Here is a 19,467-nt window from a genome sequence, read left to right as displayed (position 1 = left end):
ATCCTTGATTATGTAATTTTCACCAGAAACCTGAGAATTGCTGCCTGCAGAGTCGGTAGACTGAGTAGTGAAAAGATGCTTTAATCAAGTCACCAAGGTGCACTACATCAAACATGGCTTGTTATGATGCTCAGAGAAGTAGCCCTTATGACATTAAGTATGTAGGGTTGCCTACCTGCCAACCACAGCTTTTCTACTGGAGAGGATTGCAATGTGCCTGATTGCCACCTGGCTGTGGAAAAGGGAAATCTTCAACCAACAGGGCAGTTCTTACTGCTTTGATTCGTAAATGCTGCTTCAGTGCAACATAAGTCATGAGGCAGCAGCTCCTCGCTCTGTTGTCCCTGCTTTCTGTATGAGACTGGGTGTGTACCTTGTGATCTGTCACTGTGGGCATTTCCTGCCTGTAATCTAACAAAAATGCTATCCCTGCTTCTGCCCCTTCCTCTATAATTATTATGTTTTGCCATGTCTTACATAATCTCAGAGAAAAATGGCCTAAATTACCTGGCCTAGAAGCTGGAGTTCGAGTGTAATCTCTTGTTTGGGCTGTCCTTGCTTGGATACTTTTTTTTGCCAACCCCCTTTTTTTCTTATGGAAACAGAATGCAGCCTTAAAACTGACCAATGTGTCTTTATTATGCCTAGATTTCCCCTTGATCATCAGTGTAACCACTAACTACAGGCATTTCAGTTTCTAAGCAGATTTATGCAAACTTCTTTAGGAAGAAAATCCTTGTGAGGTGGAAATCTTCTGGGGATAAATTATGTCGCAGATAATGGAACAGGCAGCTGAGAAGTCAGTGAGTCTCAAACAAATGGCAGAGATCTAAAGTTCTGAAATAGTCTGGAGGGTCTTGAACCACACAGACTTTTTGCAGGAGAAAGCAAGTTGTGGCAACTACTCTGACAAATTGAGTTCTGCTTTTCTTATTGCTTTTTCTCATTTGTCTAACTCTGAAATAATGCAAAATAGGAGGGAAAAGTAATTCTTTTCAATTATGTGAAAAGGTTGCTACACTTGACAGTTACTTTTGTGTGTTTGGAATCTTGGTTGAATGGATTATGTAATCACTGTTATGTATCAGTCATCAATTAGGATATTCTTAAGTTCATTTGTCTTTGTGCTGTAGAATAAGTAACTCAGTGTAAAAACCAGTGCTCAGTTATGGTAACCTACACTTTTTCATTTCAATCCCTGTTTGTCTTTCATTGCAGTGATCCTCAGTATTGCTCCCAATGATCCTCTTTCTAATGGAAGGGTATTGCTTTCAGTCTGAGTGCAATTCTTGCTATCATATTTCATCAGGGATAGGCCTCCTGGTATTTTCCATGACCAAACACATTCTGCCCATAAAATGTACTGACCAAGTGCACTTTGTGTGTCTGGCAGGAAAAAACGGCCAAACATTTGTTAAGCTTTGTGATTTATGCTTACTCAGCTGTACTTTTTAGTTGCAATGGAATGACCCAGCAGATTGTGGGTAAAGATACTTTTGGGTTGAGGTGGTTACACAATTAAATGAATAGAAAGTGATATTTCCTTATTTCTAATATGTCGAAAGCTTAAGAGCTTTTTTAGTAGAAATTTAATTAAATCCATAAGACACTCCTGGCTGAATTAACAAAGTCAAAATTATGCATCACCACTACTTCTGTCCATTTACGTCTCATAATAAATGTAAAGAGAAAGTGGTCCCTATTATTCAGAATGCCATGAACAGAAATGTGACAATAACCTGGCTGGTGCAAGCATTTATAGTTCTAAAAGAGTAGAAATAAATTTAAATCCTGCTACAGGTGTAATTACCAGGCAAATGTAGGGGAAAGTAAAACTTAGAAAGTTGTCATAATTTGAGTTTTGTTGGGTCTTTTTAGATCCTGAATGTCTTTTAAAGAAAGTCAAATCACAGGTAATTCTGGTTGCTTGTAGCTGAAGCACATCCAATAAGAAAAAAAGTTTGGGGTTTTTTTGGCTTATTTAGAACTATGTAGGTTAAGAGACCTCTATTGCTAATGGAAAATGTGAATTCCTGCTTTTTGCTGGCTTGTCCACATGCTCTTGCAATGCTGTGGGCATGTAGCATTTAGTGGGTGTAGAAAGTAATGGCTCTGTTCAGTGAGCTCAGAGCTGAGACCACTTGTAGCTACACACCCTTGAATCCTGTTTGCTGCCTCCCAAATTCAATTCTCAGATTTCTGTGGACTGCTTTAACCCATGAATGATACAGGAAGTGAGAGCATTCAGGCTCAAATACTGTCTGCTTTTCTCTAGCTCTAGGGGCAGATTAGGCAGCAGTAAAAGTAATTTCTCTGAGTTCAGTCCTTCCACTCATCTGAAATTCACTCTCTATGCAAGCTGGCCACTTTGTTAATGATTATATTGGAATTAAGTCTGTCTTGTGGCAGTAATGAATTACAGTATCTTCAGAGCATGGAGTAAGTGTTTTTTTGGTTTTTTTTCTTTCTTCAGAAAACACATTGACTGAAGTAAACTTATTGCCATCAGTGAGATGAGAGATAATGGTATGCTTGCAAAAGAAAACAGTGCTCAAATTTTGGACTTGATGTTCTCTGCAATTCCCTTCTTCCAACTGGCCAAGGATCAGAAGAGAGTTCCTGACCTTGTGCAGTTTTGCAATTCATGGATGTCCAGCATGATTTAGGATTTTGGAATTAAATGGCGTGAGTTTGCTAAGTTGTAATTGAGCTGTTAGATTTCATTCACTAAACATAGTCTAGTCAAACAACTGACCCGTATTTTGGTGGGTTATTTGATGTTCTGAAAAACAACCTGCTTTGTGAAATGGAAAATTGAGGTCAAGTCTTTTATGTGCCTCATTCAAAGGAGCTTTTCACTCAAAATCACTTGAATTGAGCCATGTCTTGGTACTGTGGGGGGCTTGTCTAGAGCAAAAGGTTTGGTTTATCATCTTTGAAACTTATTTGAAATACATTTTTCTGTTAAATTCTTGATGAATACTCTAATATGAAAGTATATGTGGTGGTGGTATTTACTGTAAAATTTCTACTACTTGTTCAAAAGGCCTGCCTGAACTTCTCTATGTGGTTTTGGCAAAGTTTACTTTACAAACTTTTTTTCTGAAAAGATCCTTCATGGCATTTGATCAGGTATTGTCTTTGCCCCATTCCAATATAAGCTTGCAAAAAAAAGTCTGTTTGCCCTACCACCTCTTAGCAGGTCAGAGCTTTTAGGGGTGTGTACTGATATTTCTTCTCCTTTGTAGTACTATATTGAGAGCAGTTTTGCATGTTTTACTTCATTACAAAGAAATTCTCATTTGGGTAGGCAGGGGGATTACTTGGAATGTGTAAAACCTCTTCATTTCCAGGTGTAACTATAGTAAGGAAGGAACAGTGAAAAGCAGCCCTGTTCAGTTCATGTTTTGGAGTGTTAGTCAGCACTAACAGAGTGTCTCATGCAGATATTCAATGGACTGATGGGTTTGGGTACCAAAGCATTGGATCTGTCATCCTTACACTGTTGATGGTGTGACTGAACTGCTCCCTGCTCTGGCTGTGCAGTTTGCTTTCCTTATAAATATCCCCTGCTCAGGAAAATGGGGACTTGTGATGGAGCTGCTGCTGGAAAAAAAACTTCAATTGCTTGCCTTTTTGAAGTAAGATTCCTTTAGAACATCAAGGAAACGGTCTGTTTAATTTTATCTCTTTGCAGACAGTAGTGTTTAGTGGAGAGAAATATTTCAGCCAGATACCCAAGTGGGAGTGGTAGCTTAGGCCGTAAATTCATGCACACAAAACCATGTGCTCTGTGTTGGTAATGTTGGTACCATTGCTGGTTTCTAAAAAATATTTGTATTTCTGCATAAAGAAATAGCTTCTATGAGAATTGACTCGGTGTTTAAGAAATGTTGTTTTGCTTCCTTTTGGATTCGCTGTGTGTTTTAGAAGTTCTTAGGAAGGGATATAGTACAAACTGGCCATGCTCGTGAATAATTTGTCAATATACTTCAGGTATAGAAGCTGGAGAATCATTTCCCTCTTTGGAGAGTTCATTTGATTTTGTAGCAGGAGGTAAAAATATTCTGATGAGTGTTTTGCTTAGATTAAAATGAAGTGTGTAGCCCTGTAATAGAAAGATTGCTGTTAAAACATCTGAAGACCAGCTTTCCATAATTGTGGAAAGTGAGATGGAGCAATTTTATAGTGATTTATGCACTTTGAGAAAAAGTAGATGTTGAAAAAGTACCACTAATATTATGTTACCTAGCAATCAGCAGTAATGAGGTAGAAAACCAATTTGTGATGCATTTTGTGGTCACAATTTTTGCATATGAGCCTTCAGTAGCAGAGCTAGAACCATTTCCGTGAGTGTCTTGGACTTCGGATTTGTGAAGTTTTATCTTTGGTGTTTTTGTTACTGTTTTCTTACTACCTCTGGCAACTTTTATTGTGATTCTATGGTACTCTAAAAGAGAACAAAGTTATCCCTATGTTTTCAAATGAACCAAGAGGCTTTTAGTTCATCTTTGAAGGGTTAGTGTAAAATGAATTTAATCAAATCTTTCAGATTTTGTTTGTATGCATGATTCACAAAAAACGTCTTGGTAATTAATTGCTATTTCTGATCCACAGGCTGTTTTTTCTCAAGCCGGACAGTAGATCAATACATGCTTTAGATGTTTACAAATGAGTGTATTAATGACACTCAATTGTGCATTTATTCTCACTAGAGCAGTGACTATTCCTACATAAATGCCCAGGAGAAATGCTCAGCATAGAGCAAGCAAGACTAAATGTCACTGGTCAGAAAGGGGGAACACTTGAGAAACTGCTTAAAGCATTCTCTCCTGTGCCTTAAAGTGTGGGAGCTGCCTTCCTGTCCTTTCCCAAGCTCCTTGGCTGTTTCAGGTGTTACTGAAATCACTGATTTGGATTTTGTGGTGAGTGATGGATTAAAACCTCCTGCAAACTAAACCTAAATGTCAGTCTCAGGTAATGCAAAGAACAAGGCAAGTAAATTGTAGGGACAGCCTCAAATTGCTGATGTCCACCAACAGAACTATCCAGAGGCAAAGTGTTAATTACTAAAAAATAAGTAATTCTAGAAGAGTCTAGTTCTAAAGCCATTCTTTGAGATAGGACTATTACTAGGATGTGCAACAAAAAAAAGCATTTGAAATAATTTTCTAATGTAGCAATTGCACTTAGGGTGGAATGTAGTTTTCTCTCATTCTGATGGCATACTGAATTTAGGAGGAACAGTTAAATTAAATGTGGAAAATTTTTAGTCACCTTTTTGCACCCAAACAGAGGTATTTGCAATGCTGCATGAAATCCATGAGCGATTTTGCTACCAAGTACTTCCCCTTCTTAAAATGGATGTAGACATTGGGCAATATGGGCATTTAAAATTCTGACTGGGTAAATCAACACACTTTACACAGCAGTTGCTCTGTATCAGTTGCCTCATGGGAGGGGTCAATAAGAAGCCACTGCCTTCTGTTCCTCATGGTTTCTGTGCTGTGGAGCTGCTGATGTGCAGATCTGCTTGTCTAGTTTTCTGTGAAATGCTTTGGATCTTACAGCCACGGATCTAGTGGGTTTGGATTACAAAAATAACTCTTTCCTTAAAGCCATGGCACAATTGATTTTAAACTTGATTGCTATCCTACATTTACATGTTTGTAAGGAAGCTATACAGAGTACAGTGAGCAGGCAGAAATGACATCCAACTACAAAACTGCCATTGTTATGCCCGATGTCATGCATGTTCAGATGCATAAATATAAACAGTGCACAGCAGGTAATTTTCCACCTTGCTTTCCTATGGTATGTAAAATATGATAGTTTCTGGTTGTGACTGAGACACGTGAAAGCATGCATATGATTACTGGAAATGAACAGCAGCTTTAAGATTAAGCTACTTGGATAATTGTTGGCTGGCAAACTGATTAACATTTTATAACCATTTTGAGTCCACTCCTCTTTATGGGAGTTGGGAGGGAGATTAAAAGTCAGGTGTATATTTTTTAAAGACAGATAACTGTTTACTAGAGAAGTTCAGTCAGGAACTTGAGAGAAGTGCTTATCTATGGTTAGATTAGTCCAATGTAGTGTGTAAAGCTTCATGTGCACTGTTTCCTCAGTAAATGCTTCCTACAAACATCAGACCAGGAGTGTTTCAGCTGGAGTATGAAACAGCTCAGTCACAATTATGTGCTGGTAAATTAGTGTCTCATCTTCAAAAAAAGAGCAGCTGGCTTTTGTCATTTATTTATTTATCAGTAATACTTGAGCACTGTGTCATCCTGAAGTTGTGACACCATTTGGAAATAAATCATTAGTGGACCTAGAAGTAGGACAGACTGCATGGGTTGTAGGACAGATTAACTCAACTCAAAATAATTTCTTTTGATTTTTTTTTTATATTAGGTAACGTGATTAGGTTTTCTAGTACTGTGCACTAAGTCACCTGGAGATACCTTGCTTACAGCCTTGACCACAGAAATAAATTGTGATTTAACCGAAGGGGGGGAACAGCTTTTAGTGTAGCTTAATGATACCTGCAGTTCTTGGGTTTGGTAAAAATACATAGGTATAACCAAGCCCCTTTCAAGTAACTGCAAATGGCATTGCATAATTCTGTATCTTTGAGTCTGCTGTACTATCCTACCACTTGTAATGTTAGGCTTAAAATAACAAATATTTGTGGGATGATTTAGAAAAGTTGTCTTATCACTGAATTTGTTTTCTCTTTAAGCCTTTGACCTTTGGCACTGACATTTTATCATAGGGGAAGGTGTTTTCCAGTAAGCAGTGCTGGTGTGGCTGTGCATGTAGGGGTGTGCACACAGCCTGGTGTGGACAGACCCTTGTTTGTTTTACAGGTGTCCTCTTAGGTTGGCTGTTTCATTCTCCTTCTGTAGGACAGAATTTTCCTGTTGGCTTGTTCCCCCCTTAAACTCTCCCTCCTTTAAGGTGTTGCTATGTTTCCAAGCACTATGCTTCACTCTCCCTGTTAGATTTAACAGTCTGTAACTAGCCCAGACACCAAAGTTGGAGATTTCTAGGGCGGCATCATTTCCATGATGAAAAGGCGTAATTATTCCTCCTTGGTTTGTCTGCACTTAGTGCTGTTTGATCCTGAGACTCCATCAGGAGTGTGTGACATAGCTGTGTTTTTGTTCTCACTTTGTTTGATTAGTGACTGATCTGATTTCCCCCCGTTGTAATTAATTTTCACACAAAAGTATGCTTAGGTTTATAGGTTAAAGAATAAGTGATGGTGACTTGTGTTGCTGTCTACATGTTTTAATCCTTTTCCATGTCTAGATGGACTAAACAAATACATAGTTGTTGAATCTGCCTAGTTATGATTATTACTGCAGTGAAGACACAATTTTTTGTTTTTATAAGCTGCTGTTTTATTTTGCAATAAGTTATTGAATTACTCCTCCAGAAGGCTACTAAAATAAGAGGCTTATGGCTTTTATTGTCCTTCTGCTATATGAACAGTTAATGGACAAATAGATACAAAGTATTGAAAATTTTGCTTCTAATGCAAAAATGACATCAAAACCAGCCTTTCCTGAATATAATTATAAAAAAAACCAAAACACAAAAAAACAAAAAAAAAACCCCACAAAAACCCCCAAGCATTAAAACCCAAAGCAAAATCCCCTAGTCACAAATAGGTATAGAAGATAGAAGTGAAGACAATTAATGTTTGGGAAAGCCAGTGAATGCACCATGATGAGTATGACAAAATCTCCCAGGCAACTGGGTGTGTGTGAGAGCCAAATCTGTGCCATTGATTGATACTCTGAGTTTTTTGGATGAACTTGGAAAGAAAGATGGCATTGTTGTTGGGAAATGTAAATTGCTGTATTTCATTTCTCTCCAAGGGAAAACTTGTCTCTTAGGAATTTCTCACTCAGTGTTTACAGCTGATTCTATCACTTCTGAATAAAGTTACTTTCCAAATTGTCTTCATATTATTTTTTTTTTTAAGTTGACTTTTTGCATTAGTAATTCAAAATGTAATGTTGTTTTGTCTGGTCAAAGTCAAAGATGGTTATGCTTGTACTAGAAATTGTTTCATTTCCAAAGAAAGCTTGTTACGAGAGAAATTGTGAGTGAAATGATTCTTTAAAGCTACTTGTCACAGGAGGAATTAGCTAGAAATTAACCTGTTGGAGCAAGACTTTATTTTTTTCAACTTCCCTTTAGATCTCAATTTTATTTTCCCTTTTTTTGGCATGAGTTGGTTTTCTTGTGTGCTTGCAGATAATAGTGAAGTCTGACTTCTCTCGAGACACTTAACCTGCTGTGTTAGAAGGAAAGATAAAGCTTTCCTGTTTCCATAAATATTGTATGACTGATGAAGAAAGAACACTGGATATGTTATATTGGGGGAATGTATTTTTATTACACTGTTTTGTTGTTTGGCTCATGTCTGCATTGCAATGTAGCTGTGAAAGAAGAAAGAAATTAAAAGAAATTAACTTTTAACGTGCTGAAGTGAATTCTTGTGCTATGTCATATCTGTTTATCAGGGATAATTTGATTGGCACAAATACTGAACAATGCTTTGGTGGCTCCTCTGACTCCAATGGGTTTCTGTACCTTGTCACATAAACAAGGTAAAGCTGTGGCTACCCCACTATGTCTGGAATGCTACTGAAACTTAACAGGCTTCAGCCACAGCATTTATGAGTTGAAGGGAGTTATTTCTTTCCTGAAATGCCCCCTTCCATTTTTTAAGTGGCGTAAAGCATGAGTGAGGACAAGTCTCATAAATAAACCCAGTACTTAAAACTCTAGAAAGACCAAGTTCCTTTGGAAGTTGAGTTCTATTATGTGGTCTTGTGGTACCAAAATATGTGTTTACATGCTTAGAAACAATCCCTTTTTTGATTTATTTTTCTTTGTTTAGGAACTATCCTCATTTTGCCATGCTAGTCAACACAGCACATTTTGTGGGTTAGGTGCTTTTGCTATTAAAATCTCATGTTATTGTTTTTGATGTGTTATATTTAATAAAATAAAGTACCTGGCTTTCAGCAGTAATTTCAATAACAATATAAAGAATATTCTTAAAATGTCTCTCTGAAAGTACATGTCCATAAATATTTTGGGGGACCTTGCATCCTTTGTAACTAAGCAGCGTTCAATTTATTTCAAAGACTAAATTTTTAAAATGCTGCTGTGGTTAATGATTATTTAAATACTAAACACAGAAAACCAAGCAGCATTGCCTTTCCCAAGTAAAGCTTTTCGTGCTAGTGTTGAAACTAGAGGTAAACAGTTTACAGATAAAACGAAGCATCCTCTATAAAACTGCTGCTGGGGAGATGTCAGGATGGATGGAGTTTGGAAACAACAATTTGGCTGTTAACAAGACCAAACAAAGTGTGTGGCTCACGCAGTGCAGCTGGCGACGGGAATTGGGCGACCACTCTCCCGACCGTGGTAGCCCTGGCAGCAGGGCTGCAGCACACTTGTGCTGCTGATTCCCTGCAGGGCCCTGTTTATGTTGGAGGCGGTGCACAAGCTGCTGTGTGGACATCAAATTATTCTATTGGTTTGAGGATTAATGAGGTTAAATTAGCTCAGTCGTTTACTGAGCATTTTATCGAAGTTCAAGCTGTTCCGACTGTTGCAGTTAATATAAGCAGCCCAGAATGTTGCCGGTTAAATGTAAGTTACTCACCAGGGATCCAGAGCTCATTATTGGAAGGAATAGGACAACTTTACTTGTGATAAAGTTAAACTTGTTGGGAATGCTGTTCCCCGTGTTATTTGAGAGGCAAGACTGGAGGGAGTATCATTGATCAGCAGCATGGCAGGATACCTCGGTGATACATTTAGAGGGGATGTATTGCTCTCTTTATACCTGTTGTACAGATGGAAGTAGTGGTGATAAAATAAACTCCTTTGGGCCTTTGATTTGCATGAAAATAATGTTCCGTTCACTAATGAAAAAAAATATTTGGAGCTAGAGGGAAGTGAAGAGCTAGGAATGAGGATCTCTGCTTAAAAACTAAGCCTACTGGGCAAAAAGAGTTGCTGTGAGGACCCTGGCTCCATCTTGGCTTCTGATTTAAGGGGAAAGGGCTGTGCACAGATTGGTTCATCTTGGAGGTTTTCTCTGAAGATCTCATAAGCCTGTCACTTACAAAATGATGTTTGTAGGAGATATGTTTAAATGTACTTCAGAAATGGTAGAAAAGTTTGGAAACCCCTGCCAAAGCACAAGCTTAGGAGAGGTTAGGGAAGAAAATAATGAGTAAAACTTTTGGTCTAAAATAAGCTCTCGAGTTTTTACTTTGAGTTTCTAAAATTCCATCTAGCTTTCAATGGATTTTTGTACCATGTCACACAAGAAGGGGTAAATCTGCAGGTACCATGGTATGTGTGGAATGCCACTGAAAGGATGAAGCAAGTAGGCTTGGCACATGGCATTCATGCTCTGAAGGGAGCCTGCTCTTTAACCTGCCTGGTTCTCAGTGCTTTACACGTTGAAGGAGAATTGTTCTATCACTGATGGGAGGTCATGTAAGTGGTTGGGGGTAGTTTTGGAAAGTGTGCAATCTCATTGAGGAAAATTTCTAGTGGGCTGTGGGTCTTAGAGCAGTACTAAAGGTGTACCTGCTGGGGATCATGGGGAAAAATCAGGTCTAACTCTTAGTTAAGAACGACAAGTAGTTACTAACTAGTATTCTAAGACAAAGGATTGTTATCTCCTAAAGTCATCAGAAGCTTTTAAATGATGTTTACAAATTAAAAAAAAAGTTTTGAGAGAAATGGGAGTGCCATTTTAGGCCTAGAGGCTGAATATGTGTGGTTTGTAAGAAGCCAAGTGCAATATATCAATGGCTTTCTTTGGTGGTTGAAGGGGATAACTGCTTTGGTGGCACCAAAGCTCTTGAAAACTGTGGGTAGAATTGGGTTTTGCTGAAACTTGGCCTCATCCTGAATGCAGACATGCCTCTCCTTGGGTCACAGAAGCAGTGAGTTTGAGCAGTATTTGGACAGCAGAGTGACAGGTATTTCTGTGGTCATGGCTGTAAGCAAGGTATCTCCAGGGGACTAGTGCAAAGTTCTAGAAAACTTCAATCATGTTACATAATACAAAAAAAAAAAAAATCAAAAGAAATTATTTTGAGTTGAGCTAATCTGTAAAGGTGTTTAACCAACACTATAATGCATTTTTAACAGCCTAGTAAGCTAAGTAAATTACTAATAAGTAGAAACAGCAAAGCTGTTGGGGCTCTTGCATGCAGCCCAATCTAACGAATATTACTTGAATTTCTCAGTCTATAATTCTATAGCTTTCAGTAGGGCAAGGAATTTCAAGTGAGGAAGATTTGGCTCATTTACACATGTGGAAAATATGAATGTGAGGAATGAATATATATTCACAAATATGAAGTATTATCTTACAGCAATCAAGATTGTAGTACAAAGTGAATTTGAAGAGCCAGACCATGTGTTGTAAGGTACTTAAAAGTGCTTGATAGTGACTGAAAGTCTAGAGTAACTGTTAGTTGTCTTTTCTGGGCATGGTATTTCATTTTTACCCTATTCCCATCAGTTAGGATAGCTTGAGGGATTTCTCTTTCTTTGTGTTGTGCAAGCTGCAGAACACCTCACCCTCAGGTTTCATTGCTACATTTTGACTCTATAACATTTGATGCATTCTTCCTGAGAGCTTCAGGATCTCTTTCCCTGATTGTTTTTGTGCTGAAAGCAGCCAACTGAAATGTCTGTCAGAAAGTTGGTCCCTTCTTGGGAACACGTGGAAGAGACAGTCTTTTTGTCTTCATCTTCTCCACTTTCTTTTCAGAAATACCACTTTTAGAGCTATCCTAAAATACTACTTATGCAAAAATGCATTATGTAACACATGGCATAAGTGATGAGAACATAGGTTTTGGAGCTGGTTAAATATTAGGAGAGATTCTTGAATATCCCATATTGGGCAATTCTTCCCATTTCTGTTTCCTTGGCTTCTGTAAAATGGCAGTACTATAATTGAATGCAATTATTTTAGATATGTCAAATAGACTCTTTGACTGTGTCTTTAATTCAGGAAGCCAGAATGATACTGTATTTAAGACTGTAAGCTTCCCTAAGCGTTATTTTGGTTGACACTAGGTGCTTGCTATGTGTTTTTATAACCAATTGCCATCTTTTTTTGAAGTTCAAATGGTTTCTTTTTAATTTTTTTAATTGAAGTTTATTTGCTTTCCCATTTATGCACATATTAAGAAACACTCAGGAGTTCCTGGGGAGCTTAGTGGTCCATGAAGACAGTTGATGCAGTCAGTGACAACAAGACCAGCACATTTGCAGGTCAGACAGTTTGGATTGAGTTCAGGAAGAAACCTTGAATACCAACTGTCTTCCTCATGAAAATGATGTTAGTGAGCCTAACAGGGGGCTGAGAGGCCAAGTCTGCTGGAGGCTTTTTCTCAGGTACTGTCCCTTTGTCACTTCTTTCTTGATGCTCATGGGAAGATGCTGTGAACTTTTCAAATTGGCTGGGAGGAAGGGTCATCCTTAACCAAGTCTTTGTGATCTCCTCTCTTACCTGTTTTACCTCCTCAATCCAGACTGCTTCTGGACCACAGAACAGATAATATCCTAAAATGGTTGTACTGAAGGACCCGACTGGGGGGTTTCTGATGAAACAGGATTTATCTGGGGTGGGGAAATGTAATTTCATCAAAATGGGAGCTTGTTTTATACACTCTATTTCAGTGAAAATTCAAACAGGGCAACCCTGCCACTCTCCCAGTTCCAGACTGTCAAATGTAGGAGGAGGAGTGAAAGGGGAAGAGATCAAATCTTGCATGTCATACTTCTAGTTAATGCTCTGGCTGATTAAACCAAACTCTTGCATATTGCCTGGGTATACATGAGGAGCAGCCTAAAAACTCTTGGCTATTTTGGGAACAGTGACCTTTCTGTGACTCGTGTTACAGCTTCTGATCTTCATGGGTTTCTTCCCATATAAATGAGGACAAGATAAAATCTTGAGCAAAAACTTATGGAATGTTAGAACAGGTCTGTCAAAAGCTCAGTAATGCTTGAGAGCTTTGGTTACAGGTTTCAAAAGTTGCTTAGCACTGTTGCATTTTAATTTATAATGACTTTAAAGGAAATGTTTTCTGAATAAAACTTAGCATGATCTTTCCCGAAATTCTGTTCCACAATTCCCCCTCTCTAAAATTCTTGCTTTTTTTCTGCTCCAGCATGAGGGAGATGGCCATTTGCTTATCTGAATGGGGCATGTGGAAAAAATTGTTACACTTGTGCCAAAGATCCCATGAATATGCAATTTTCTTAAATAGTTGGACATAAGGAGTAGTAGAACTACTGTGTCTTCCTGGTGTTTGAAGCCTGACCAAAAATTGTCCTCTGCATGTAGTCCAAGCCAAGCAGATGTCATTTACATGCAGTTAATTAGTGCAATATCAAGCAGGATGTGACATCTCAGCAGTGCTTTCCAGCTCAGGATCAGGATTGTGCTTTCCATGTTCCTGTGGCTCCTGGCTGCCTTTATGTCTGGATAATGTTCATGTTTTGATTGTTACACTAATGTCATCCTGGGATTTTTGACCCAAAATTTGTGATGCCTGCAAGGCTGGAATGGAGGTTGTTACCCTGCTAAAAAATGCCACGTGTGTAAGGATTGCAGGGGTTCTTGAAATGTAGGAGAAGTGATCTTGGGGGAAATTTGCATCATTTGTCAATACAGCAGATCAAAATAACTGCTAAGTCTTGTGTTCTCCTTTTTGTTTGCCTGTTGGTGTGAAAATTGAGCTTGCTTTAGAGACTCTACACCTCTAATTATGGAGTCACCATGGATCTGTACTGCCTGGCTGGGTACATCAATAGCTTGAAGGAGATTTTGGAACTAATTGTAGCTCACTGGGAAAAGGCCTAGAGTAAAGAAAAAGATGTGCTAACACTGACTCCTTACCATGTGCTGTTTATCCTCTCTCAAAGCTTATTTGTCTGTCTGCAGGCCAGAACTTAGAATTGCAGAGGGTGCCACACTTGGTTTATCAGGTGGATGTCTGCTTTGGATTATGGCTTATAACAAGCATACAAAATAAGTTGATAATTTTGGAGCATTTTGACTTTGAAATAGCCATAACTGGTCAGAATGGTCTACCTGTCACCACTGAAGTTGGGCATGTGCACGTAACAGGCTGAGTTTTCCATCCAAAAAATGTATTTAGCTTCAGGAGGGATGCACATGGAGTGTTGGGGAAGGAAGGGCACATCCACCTAGCCAGCCAGATCAGCTGAATCAACCCTGCAGCTCAGGGGGGTGACAGATGTCACAGCCAGATCACTCTCACAGCCAACTTGTAATGGTGCCCTTTGTTTCTATAATACAGAAAAGCCAGGAGATGTGGTGTGTGGCTCTTATTGTTTCAGCACATAAAAATCATCCCGTTTGAGTCTTGTATTGCACAAACTTTTATTCTTGACTGCTGGGAAAGACCACCTAACCTTTAGGTGGAAATTTCTTGGGATTTTTGCAGGTCATGCCCTGTGTGTAGTGTCACTCATATGGCAGGATGCAGGATAAGGTTTGAAATTGCCTGCAATTTGGATGCTGTTGTGCATGCACAGTATGTTTCTGCTGATTGTCAGTGATGGTGCTGTGGAAAATTTTACACTTTTGACTGGGCTTGTAGTAGAGAATTTGCTCTGTACTAAACAGAGGAGTTTGAGTCCTTCATATCTTAGACCTATAAGGAGGAGGTGGAAAATCGATCAAACTTATCAAATGTATATTTAGAAATTATGAACGCTGATTCGCATTTTTCAATTGGAATATGTCAGCTACACCTAATGACAAGTGGATTTTCTGGAGGTGCTGCCATGAGGTGACAGGAAGCTTCTCTGAGTTCTATCTTGGGCATGAAGGGTCCTCATGCATGGCAGACATGGGAGAGAGAGAGAGAAAGCAGCAAGAGCCTGAGAATGTGGTAGGGAAAGGAGTGGGCAGAACTGAGACAGACCAAATAAAAGTTTAGCAGTGTAGTACGACTAAATAGGAGCAGAGAGTGAAGATGGACAGTAATTAGGGGACCAGAAATGTGATGGTTTCCTGCATTGAGATGCAAGGCACTTGTGGCATTAGAGGATGGAGCTGCATAGGACTTGTGGGGAAGTTGTAGGTGTGGGACTAATGATGCAGGATTTTGTGGATGGTGTTTGCTTTCAAAGGAAAAAGCTGAATAAATTTAGGAAAAGGAGGACAGACAAGCCCTACTTATCCTTTAAACTAATCCAATATTTCTCTGACATCAAACATACGTCAAGGAAAGAAAAAAATAGCCAGAAATGGAAGTTAGAAGTTTTCAGACATCAGTACAGTGGAAGATCTACAAATAGTCCCTGCATGTAGGAGGGTGTGAACATTGTGTTTAGATAAAAGTTCCTTTTTTGACTTAAAGATTGCTAATGTGACTGACTTGTCAAATAGATCTTGCTCCAGTTTGAGGGAACTGTTTTTTGCCCTTTGCATTTGAATTTTTCCTTGGGCAAAAAGTGATTTGTGGCAAAGTCATTGTAGTAAAAATTAACCTATTCTCAATTTTTGTGTCCTGGAAAACACTTGTTTTTTAAACACTGTTGTGCTATTTTCATACCATGATACACTAAACGAAAACAGACAGGTGTTAGTGCATATGGTATTCTTTGTATTAGAGCTTAATTTGAAATGTTTGCCACTTTGGAAAAGAGAGAGTGAAGGAAACTGGCTGCAGATTTTGGGGTGGCTCATGAGCTTTATCTTTATATTAAAAATAGAGAATTGCACATCTGGTAAATCAGCAGAAAAAACCTGGTGTTTTGTAACACTGAACAAAATCCTGTATCTTATCCAGGTGGCAGTTCTTCACTGGGTTGGCTTAAAATACAGCCCTCTTTAATGAGCTTTGAGTTTTGTCAGTTGACTTTTTAATTTCCCTATGTCTGCTTTTCCATTCCATGCTGAGCTGGATTGACATAGTTCTGTCTTTACCTGCAGTTGTTTGTGTGTGTAGTGCTTAGACACTCATTTAAAAAAAAAAGCCCTTCATGTAGTGGTGGATGGTTATGAAGGGGTTCTCCTCCATATGGCAAACTTGTGTCTTAATATGGAAATGTCAAATTTAGATAATATCATAGAAGTGAAAAACTTTTCATAATAGAAGAATAGAATAATTTATAGGGGAACTCTTCTTCCTTTACAGTCCTTGCAGTGTCCTCTTAATCTTGTTTACTTTCCCTGTTAATGGGCAGGGGTTTGTATGTGAAGAGTTTTTCATAATGTAGGATTTCTATACTAGTGTTTTTGGGGGATGAGAGAGAAGGTGCTTTATTGGTACGTCTCAAAAAGTATTTCAAATCTTCCAACTGTAGGCTGTGTCTGCAAAAGCAGTATTTTTCCCACCTCTGCCAAGTTGCAGCTAAAAATGGTTGAAGTCCTGTTTATTTGGGAGCAGAGGACACTGCAGCAATACTGCAGAAAAGCTGAGAAACCTTGTGATAGATTTTAGCTTTTGTGACTTTGTCTTGTGACAACTTGCAGTTCCAGTATTTTCCTTAAAGAGAGCGATTTGAGGTTGTATGGACTGCTCTTATGTTTTCAGGATTGTCCTAATAATCTTCAAATGATTATGCTCACCTGCCACTTCAAGAGACAGCAAACTTGGACATCTAGTGTTTTTTGTCCCAACTATGGATGAATGCTTTGAAGGAGTATCTTTGAAAACATTTTATTTTCCAGACCCGTGAAGACTTAGCTATCAGATGTAACTGTCCTATATTCCTTAAATGCCCTGTAGGAAACAGTGCTTTTTGTTACAGACTTCAACTTGTAACAAGACTTAATATCAATTCTTTCAGTAGATGCAAAATAAATTTTTGGCTCTGGTGATGCATTCTGTTTCAGGGGTTTTGTCTCGTCGTTCTGCCTAGCTGTGTTCTGAAGAAATGAATTGTTAATAGGAACTGAGAAGTTGTATTTTTGAATCTTATTTCGAGAAGGCATCTCTAGGGATAAAGTTGAAGTGCATTACATTGGTTTGTTTCCATATCTGGATTAGTAATTGGACAAATACGAAGACAATTGGAAACATTGAAATAGCTTTTTTCTTTTTGTATTTCTACAAATTTAATTATTTTAAGGAACAAGAATTTGCTGTATGTTTAGTTTTTTCTAACCCCAGTCTATTCTTTCTAATAAGTGTTTTTCATATTTTTTTTTAGGGCAGCTATTTCTTAATGTTTAATTGTAGTGTGTTCCTTACTTGGCAATATTTTTCTCAGGGATGATTTGCAGACTAAAGTAGCTTGCTCATGAAAGTTAATTTTTTATCAGGTCTGTATAGCCATGTGCTTGTGTGTGGGGGTGAGAAAAGGGCAGAGAAAGGGAAGAAGGCAAGGATTATATGGGTCTCCATATATGTGCAGGAGGTCACCTGAACTGCAGAGATGAAAAAAACAGAATAAGGGATCTGCCTGAAACGAGGAATTAAATATATTTGTGAATATATTTGTGACAAATGTGAACATCTATCTCTGATTTTTGTGTACTCAAGTACCAGACCCTTAGAGACTTGTGAAATCTTTTGGCAAACATCATGACTACATTTTAAAAGACAAAAACTGTGTAAAAGAAAAGACAAAAAAAAGGAGAGGGGCAGAGGCAAGAGAATTAGTCGGGTGTGAAGAGGATGGATGGCTTTCTAGAGCCTATTTTGAAAAGGTATTCACAGATTCAACAGCAAATAGAAAATGGACGAGAGGTATTTTTTCCAAAGTAATTGGTGCCAGATGTAGCCTGTCCTTTAAGTTGAGGAAATAATAGTTTAGGTGTAGGAAATTTGTTATCTACACTTAATAAACGTGTCTGTGTGGAGCTCTATGGTAAATTGCACAATAAGGTGTTAAAATGGTGATCAGTAAACTGGACAGGAAATGACTTAAGGGGTGAGCAAGAAACTGTGCTTTGAAGGAAAGAATTGGTCTTAATACAGATCCTCAGGGTTTGTCTTGAGACTGTTCTTCAGGATGAATGAAATGCTATGACACAGGATTAAGAGATTTTGGTGAAATGGAGGAGTAGGTAATTATTGGAAGAACTGGATGGTCACAACAGCCTGGAATGTGAGGCAGGGCACAGTCCAGTAACAGGGAGGGAAGTTCAAGTGCTAATGAGAGCTGTTGTGAAGAAGCTCTTTATAAAAATGTCACCCACCAAGCAGCTGTGAAGATCTTGGGTCACAGCAGGCTGGCCATAAGCAAGGATTGTGTTGAGGCTATGGAAAAGGCTTGGTTTCAGTGGAAAGGAAAACTAAGCTGTTTTAAGATGGAGAGCTGGCAACACTGCAGGCCATTAGTAATGCATGGGAGTGGCAGGAAAATGCCAGGTTTGATTTACTCCTGAAACTATGCAATTTACCTCAATTTTATAGCTTCTAGAAGGTTCTGGAAAAGATGTCCAATACTACTGTGTTTAAAGACTTGTTAGTTCCTGTTCAAGAAAATATTATTTGTAGCAGTTCTGGAAAGAAGTAGCTTTCTTTTATTCTGGATCATAAATTTTAGTGTCACAAAGACGATGCACAAGAAAATGGATTGAAATTGAGAAACAGCATGGAGTCTTATTTTGAAGCAGGGATGTCATAATGAAGTGAGATCATCTGCAATGTGTTACTTAGAACATCATGGAAGCATAAATCCACTTAGTGGAGGCATTTACCATGAATTATTTCATTGTAGATATCTCCATTTAAATATGTTATGTGGAAGACTTACTGAAATGAGTGTTTTCCCTTAGTTGTGGAATCCAGTGTAGGAGTCTTTCCAAGAAAAGTGGATTATTAATGTAGTTAAGCAATCTCTGGCAGCCATTTAATAAAGATTCCTTGAAGGCTTCTCTGAAGTGTGTCAGAAGTTAGGCTGTCTACTTGCTTTTTCTTATTTGCATTTGTCTAGAGTTTCCATTTAGGGTGGTGAAAACTTTGGTCTGGCACCTCTGGTCACCTGTTTTCATAACTGTTATAGAAGAGACAAGAACTTTTAATTTTACTGTGGTATGTATAAAAAGGGCTGTGAGGCTGTACTTGTTTTATATAGCTGCATTCCTTTTCCTGTACATCTTTCTTTTTGAAATCTGGATTGTTCAAACTCATTTTCTCCTGGTTCATTGTATTTGCTTCATTGGCATGTATTAGGAAAAATATTAACATGAGTGATTTTAAGTAAAAGAAAAAAATAGAAAAATATTGTGAAATGAGATGATATATAAAGAAAAATTGTTTTCTTCCTCTGAGTATATTTGTCATTGCTTTGGATATAAGACTGAAAGTATGAGAAGGAGTTAAAATTGCTGTCCCTAAGATGTCTCGTGTTTATCTCCATAACAGGCAGGTTTTCTAGAGAATCCCATTTAATCTAATAGTTGAT

The sequence above is a fragment of the Sturnus vulgaris genome, chromosome 7, assembly GCF_052056855.1.
Source record: "Sturnus vulgaris isolate bStuVul1 chromosome 7, bStuVul1.hap1, whole genome shotgun sequence".
In the NCBI taxonomy this organism is placed as follows: domain Eukaryota; kingdom Metazoa; phylum Chordata; class Aves; order Passeriformes; family Sturnidae; genus Sturnus; species Sturnus vulgaris.
The sequence above is the reverse complement of the archived record's forward strand: the minus strand, read 5'-3'. Positions refer to the sequence as shown.